General features: G+C 51.0%; 1 pseudogene; it reads left to right on the plus strand.

Annotated features, from left to right (window-relative positions):
* Positions 1-239: 239 nt before the first annotated feature.
* LOC135933083 (uncharacterized) lies at positions 240-5714 on the plus strand (annotated as a pseudogene).
* The last annotated feature ends 1380 nt before the right edge of the window (positions 5715-7094 follow it).

Genomic DNA, 7094 nt, shown 5'->3' on the forward strand with positions numbered 1-7094 from the left:
ACAAATGCAGTACCATGAATTCCACTTCCGGGTGTTGGGCATTCCATCTCTGTGCATATTAAGGAGCTCACCACAGGAGGATACGGATGTCACTTCCTGGTTATGAGCTTAACAATATTTGATTTTTTTTTTACTTAATAATATAACGGTCTAACTGTGGTGGACCACTAGAGGGCTCCACTCACACCCAGTGTTGAGGAAGTGTGTTCCTCTGTTTTGTGGCGCGATATGTTCAGTTGATGTTGGAGACGAATAAAGAAGGAGTGAGAACTGAGAGCTCTGTGTCGTCCATGCTTACCTCCACATTGGTGACCCCTGACTCGAGCATGCAACGGGCCGCAGTTAACGCAGACTCCGCTATGGAGGCATCAGCGGCCGCCGGACCTCCGCCTCCTGTTGCAGCTACGTTCGCTGTGGCGCTGAAACTGCCGGACTTTTGGCTCCATGACCCCCCGTCGTGGTTCGTACACGTGGAGGCTCAGTTCGCCCTTCGCGGCATCTCGGCTGACGACACGAAGTATCACCATGTGGTGGCCTCGCTCGACCCGCTGGCCACCCGTCGCGCGATGGCGCTCCTCCGGGACCCACCCGCCCAAGGGAAATACGCCGCCCTTAAAGAGCTGCTTCTTCGGCGCTATGCCCTCTTCGACGCTGAACGAGCCGAAAAGCTCCTCAACTTGTCAGGCTTGGGTGGCGGTACCGCGCTCGAGCTCATGGAGAACATGCTATCGTTGTTCGGGCCGGATGACGGGGGATTCCTCTTCGCCCACCTCTTCCTCCGCCAGCTACCGGCCGCCGTGAGAGCTGTCCTCGCAAACTCCCCGCTTCTGCCTGCGAAGGATTATCGCTCCCTGGCTGAAGAAGCGGATCGCATTCTCCTGGCTAGCCGCACTTTCGACGTTCACGCCCTGGCTACGGACTCGCCGGCGGCGCCTTCCACTGCTCCACCTGCCTCCCCCGGAGCATCCGCCCCCTTGCTGACGGCAGGGATTGCTACACGCCGGCACCGCGGAAAGAACATCTGTTTCTACCATCAGCGTTTTGGCGACAGAGCGCGTCGCTGCCTGCCGCCTTGCGCTTTCACGGCCCAGGGAAACAGACCCGCCAGCGCGCCGTAGCAGCCGCGACCGCTGGCGACACAGAAAGGCTGCTCTTCATAGAGGACTCGCGCTCCGGGAGACATTTTCTCGTGGACTCCGGCTCCCAGAAGAGCCTCCTTCCCCCTACCGCTGCCGACGGACTAGCAGCGAACTGTGGGCCGCAGCTCATGGCAGCTAATGGCTCTCCCATCAAAACGTTTGGGGAAAGGTTGGTGACTGTTTGTTTTCATGGCCGGGATTTCCAGTGGAACTTTGTTGTTGCCGCTAGCTCTGTACCTATTTTAGGTGCTGATTTTCTGTGCGCTCATGGACTGCTTGTCGATGTTGCTAACAGATGTTTAATTGATGCTCTCTCGTTTTCTTCCCTACCGTGTTTTACTCGGGCCGCCGAACCCGTAATTCGGGCTAATGTAGTGACCTCCGGGGATGCTTTTCAGCGTTTGCTTTCAGAGTTTCCATCGCTGTCTGTCCCTGATTTCTCTGGCACGGTAACGAAGCATGGGGTTGAGCATTATATTCCCACGGTCGGGCCCCCGGTGTTCGCGCGCGCGCGTCGCCTCGACCCTGCGAAACTGTCCGTCGCTCGGGAAGAGTTTGCTGCCATGGAGCGCCTTGGCATTGTACAGCGTTCGAACAGTGCATGGGCCTCTCCGCTTCACATGGTGCCCAAATCGGACGGTCGGTGGCGGCCGTGCGGAGATTTCCGCCGTTTAAATAATGCCACGGAGAATGACCGTTACCCCATCCCCCACATTCAGGATTTTTCTGCCAATCTCGCCGGCACGTCGATTTTTTCTAAAATTGACTTGGTGCGGGGGTATCACCAAGTTCCCGTGCGCGCCGAAGACGTTCCTAAGACCGCTGTCATTACCCCGTTCGGCTTGTTCGAGTTTTTGCGCATGCCGTTTGGCCTGAAAGGTGCCGCCCAGACCTTTCAGCGGCTGATGGACTCAGTTTTGCGTGGGCTGCCGTTCGTTTTTGTTTATCTGGACGATATATTGGTGGCCAGCTGCTCGGCGAGCCAGCACGAGTCCCATCTGCGCCAGGTTTTCCAGCGTTTGGCAGCGCACGGCCTGATCATCAACCCTTCCAAGTGCCAGTTTGGGTTGCCTGTTCTGGATTTCCTCGGGCACCGCATTTCCGCTGAAGGTGTGGTTCCGTTGCCCGACAGAGTCCAGGCCGTTTCAGCTTTTCCGCGCCCCACGTCGGTTAAAGTATTGCAGGAGTTCTTGGGGATGATAAATTTTTACAACCGCTTTCTCCCCAGAGCTGCCCACCTGTTACAGCCACTCTATGCTGCCTTAAAAGGTAAGACAGCCAAAGATCCGGTTGACTGGCTGCCAGAACGCCTCCATGCGTTTTCCGCAGCCAAGTCTGCGCTGGCTGACGCCGCCCTGCTGGCACACCCGCTTCCGTCGGCGGAGATCGCGTTGAGCACCGACGCGTCCGACGTGGCAGTGGGTGGGGTGTTGGAACAGCGGGTTTCAGGTCTCTGGCAACCGCTCGCCTTTTTCAGTCGTACGCTACGGGATGCCGAACGCAAGTACAGTGTTTTTGACAGGGAGTTGCTGGCCCTGCACCTCGCGACACGACATTTTCGTTTTTTCCTCGAGGGTCGCAACTTTACTGCATATGTTGACCACAAACCTTTAACGTTTGCGATGTCCAAGGTCTCTGACCCATGGAGCGCACGCCAGCAGCGCCAGTTGGCGGCCATTTCGGAGTTTACCACAGACATTCAGCACGTGGCTGGTAAGTCCAATCACGTCGCTGACTGTCTGTCACGGGTGTTGGTTTCTCCGGTGTATGTCGGCGTCGACTACGCTGCTATGGCCGCCGAGCAACGTGCTGACCCGGACATCCTGGCCCTTCAGTCAACGAAAACGGGCCTCGTGCTGGAGGACACCCCGGTGTGGGACGGCGGTCCGCGCCTTCTTTGCGACGTTTCCACCGGCCGCCCCCGCCCGGTGGTTCCCCTTTCGTGGCGTCGTCGTGTTTTTGACTCGTGCATGCCCTCTCTCATCCCGGCGTCCGGGCCTCGGTCAAGCTGGTCAGCGCCAGGTTCGTTTGGCCGGGCCTTCGCAAGACTGTGAAAGAATGGGCGGCGGTTTGTATCCCATGCCAACGCTCGAAAATCCACCGGCACACGCAGGCACCCCTCGAACCTTTCCGTATCCCCGGTAGAGATGGACCGATCCGATATTACGTATCGGTATCGGTCCGATACTGACCTAAATTACTGGATCGGATATCGGCGAGAAATAAAAAATGTAATCCGATCCATTAAATATCAAAAAAACACCTCACAAAACTTGCGACACGGCGTAACTCGGCTCATAACCGTAGCACGTCAGAGCAGTGTGCATCACGTGATAGAGCGGCTGTGTGCCTGGAGCCTTGCTAGCAATCCAGCATTTCATCTCCAAGGAAGTTATCCCAGAGAGAAGTAAAGCAAGTGTGTAAGTTCATCTCTGAATGTTTGTACAGCGTTCCCACGTTAAGCTTAACAACCGATATATGGAGCGACTGCCTCTCTCTCTCTCTCTCCCTCTCTCTCTCTCCTGCCGCTACTTCATGAAACTGCTTAATAATCAGCTGATCGGCTTTTCTGTCGCGAGTCCGTCTCTCTTCTTTGTTTTTGGCCCACTTTGCATCAGAAAGAGGAAACCAGTGGCTGAACAACAGCAGCACGTTTAAGCTTGATACGCTGTTGTTAGAATTTATTTAATATTACTTTCTAGACCAGGATCGTTTTCTACGTAGCTGACGGCTGGTAACTGTGCAGGGGCGGATCTAGCAAAGTTTAGCCAGGGGGGCCGATGGGGCATGAACAGGGAAAAGGGGGCACAAAGACATACTTTTCTTTCTTATTCTCATTTAAAATGTCTAGCTTTTAATAAATAGATATCCGAATCTTACACCCAAAGTTTTAATCTGATGTAAAATGTATAGAAGTCCATTACTGTATATAGTAACTGTTAAGTCTAATATACCCTAGTAAGCTATAATGCTTTTTCCTTTGGGAAGATACCATCTGTGCAGTTTGCAATTCTGTTGAAGAAAGACATTGAATCTATTTAGTTATTCTTGAAAAATAATTTAATTCTGTGCATTGTTTTTCTCACTGCATCAAATAAAAGTTGATTACTTCGATTAAGCATCATGAGGTGGAGGGTGGGGGGTGGTTACCTATTTTTTTTTTTTGCTGTGAGTTTGCAACCCTATTAGTTAGGTTGCTTAATATTTCTGCTAAGTACTCTTTAAAATACCAGAATAGGAAGGATGGTGCAGGTTTAAGTTTATTAGATTGATCAGTATTGCTGAACTATGAAATATTTTGGGTGCAGTGTATATTTTACATACAGGTATAACAGAATAGCTTTAGTGTTGTTGTTTATTTAAATGTGAGTATGAACTTATACAAAATGCAGCAATATATTAAAAAACAATTTTATTGATTAAAAAACACACTATATCGGATTCATATCGGTATCGGCCGATATCCAAATTTATGGTATCGGTATCGGACATAAAAAAGTGGTATCGTGCCATCTCTAATCCCCGGTAGGCGTTTCGATCACGTTCATGTGGACCTGGTTGGTCCCTTGCCGCAGTCACAGGCTTTCACGCACCTTTTGACTGTGGTGGACCGGAGGCGGTACCCCTGGCGTCCACGACAGCGGCGACGGTGGCCAGAGCATTTTTGTCGACGTGGGTTTCCCGTTTCGGTCCCCCTGCTGACATTACCTCAGACAGGGGCCCCCAGTTTGTTTCTGAGCTTTGGTCTGCTATGGCTGACGGCCTGGGGGTCAAGGTCCACCGCACCACAGCATACCACCCGCAAGCTAACGGGATGTGCGAACGGTTTCACCGGTCTCTTAAGGCCGCGCTCCGGGCTTCCTTAACAGGTGGTGACTGGGTCGACCGTCTTCCGTGGGTTTTGCTGGGATTGCGTAGCGCGGTTAAAGAAGACCTCGGGGTTTCCCCGGCTGAACTGGTCCTCGGCCAGCCCCTCCGGGTCCCCGGGGAATTCTTGCCTGAGAGCCCTCCCCCATGTTTTGATGCCTCTTTGTTGCCTTTTCGCCCCCCGAGAGACTCATTTCCTGTTCCTGGTCCTGTGCACCACTGCCTGCCTGACACTTTTGTTCCGAGTTCGTTGGACTCTGCTCGTTTCGTTTTCGTCAGGCACGATGCCCATAGGACTCCGCTGCGTCCACCATATGACGGGCCATACAGGGTTCTTAAACCAGGCAGCAAACATTTCATTTTGGACTTTGGCGGTCGGCAGGAGGTTGTCTCTGTTGACAGACTTAAGCCTGCACATGTTATGCAAGAGGATCAGGTGGTCCCGGCCCAGGCCCCTCGCCGCGGCCGCCCACCTGCCACCGGGCTGATGGATTCTGTTTTTTCCCCCAGGAGCGACGCGCAATCAACGGAGTCCGAGTCGCCTGCAGCTTTTTCTGACCGCCAGTGCCAGCCTCGCTTCCGGGCTGGGTTGCCCTCTGTCAGTTCCCCACCCCCCCGGTTCAGCCGTTCCGGCCGTTTGCTTAAGCCCCGGGTCCTGGACTAGTTCTGCTGGGTGTTCGGGGGGGGCATGTGTGGTGGACCACTAGAGGGCTCCACTCACACCCAGTGTTGAGGAAGTGTGTTCCTCTGTTTTGTGGCGCGATATGTTCAGTTGATGTTGGAGACGAATAAAGAAGGAGTGAGAACTGAGAGCACTGTGTCGTTGATGCTTACCTCCACATAACCACTTTACAATGGGCACATGCCACTAATCAACCAGTGAAATACATGAGCCACTTTTCAGTCTTGGTGTAGTACCCACAGCCCACAGTAAGTGCAAAGAGGCACCTTCCAGTTGGTTTAGTTTCCTGTAGAAATGCAGAGAATTCTACAGCCTGAACGGACATAGCGTAGCAGAAAAGTCTGAGATTTTGTGTGTACTAAACCAGAGTGTGACAAATTAATTATGACTCCAAATATGGATTTTTTTTTTGTCTTCACAGAGCTTAAAACTCTCCCAGTTTAAGTGTGAACGGTGAGTAGAAGTGAAAATCATGCCTACGTTAAGCTGTCTAAATTTACTTTTAAGTAAAAACACTTTGCCTCATTAACATCCTCAGATTGTTTTAGCAGGGAGCTCTGTCCACTGTGAAACACCCGAATAGCAAGAAAACTACTGAATCTCTTCTCCTTTGCTCTCTTTTGAGCAAAGAAATCTGAACAGTAAGCGATCAGAGAATTCTGAAATGCCAAAGATGCTTTCCCCACCCGTGCCCTCAAAGAGCCAGTCAACAGTTAAAACAGAAAACATGTCAGCCAGTCATGTTGTTGCATACAACATGACTGGCTGACATTCTTCAAACCAACATGTATTGATTTTTATCAAGTATGGCAATGCAGTGTCATTACTTTAACTTTATGAAGGCCAATCGTATTCACTGCCAATCGCCATCACTGATGAAGGCCCATTTGAAGCTACAGAAAACCCTGGCTGTGCACTAGAATATCAACCATTAAAGTTAAAGCCAACAAAAGCTGACTTAAGTTACTGTTTTGGAAAAAAAAAACAATCCGTCAAAGTTTCAAATTTGCTGATAAAAGTTTTTTTTGGGGTTTTTTCTCTGACTTGAGGCCTAAACAAACAGGGAAAACGATGCGCTTATAAACTGAACTGGCTCATTATGGAAATACTGTGAAGATCACAGCCCGGAGAAAACACACTTTTTAAATCTAAGTGTTTTGGAAGCTCGCATCGATTTTGTCTTCAGTCAATTTCCATGCATCTTTACTGTTTGAACTCTGACCTGTGCTGCATTTCCTCCTCCAGTTTGTCTTTTCAATCCCAGCCAATTTGCTATTACTTCTACCCTGTTTACAAATCACAAATACAAGTGTTTGTGCTTCATTTTGCACTGCGCTTGCTGAGTTTTTGCAAAACTGTGGTTTGTTTTCCAAGCGTCTATATTAATACTCACATTAAAAGTATGT

The sequence above is a fragment of the Pelmatolapia mariae genome, linkage group LG22 (assembly GCF_036321145.2).
Source record: "Pelmatolapia mariae isolate MD_Pm_ZW linkage group LG22, Pm_UMD_F_2, whole genome shotgun sequence".
NCBI lineage: Eukaryota > Metazoa > Chordata > Actinopteri > Cichliformes > Cichlidae > Pelmatolapia > Pelmatolapia mariae.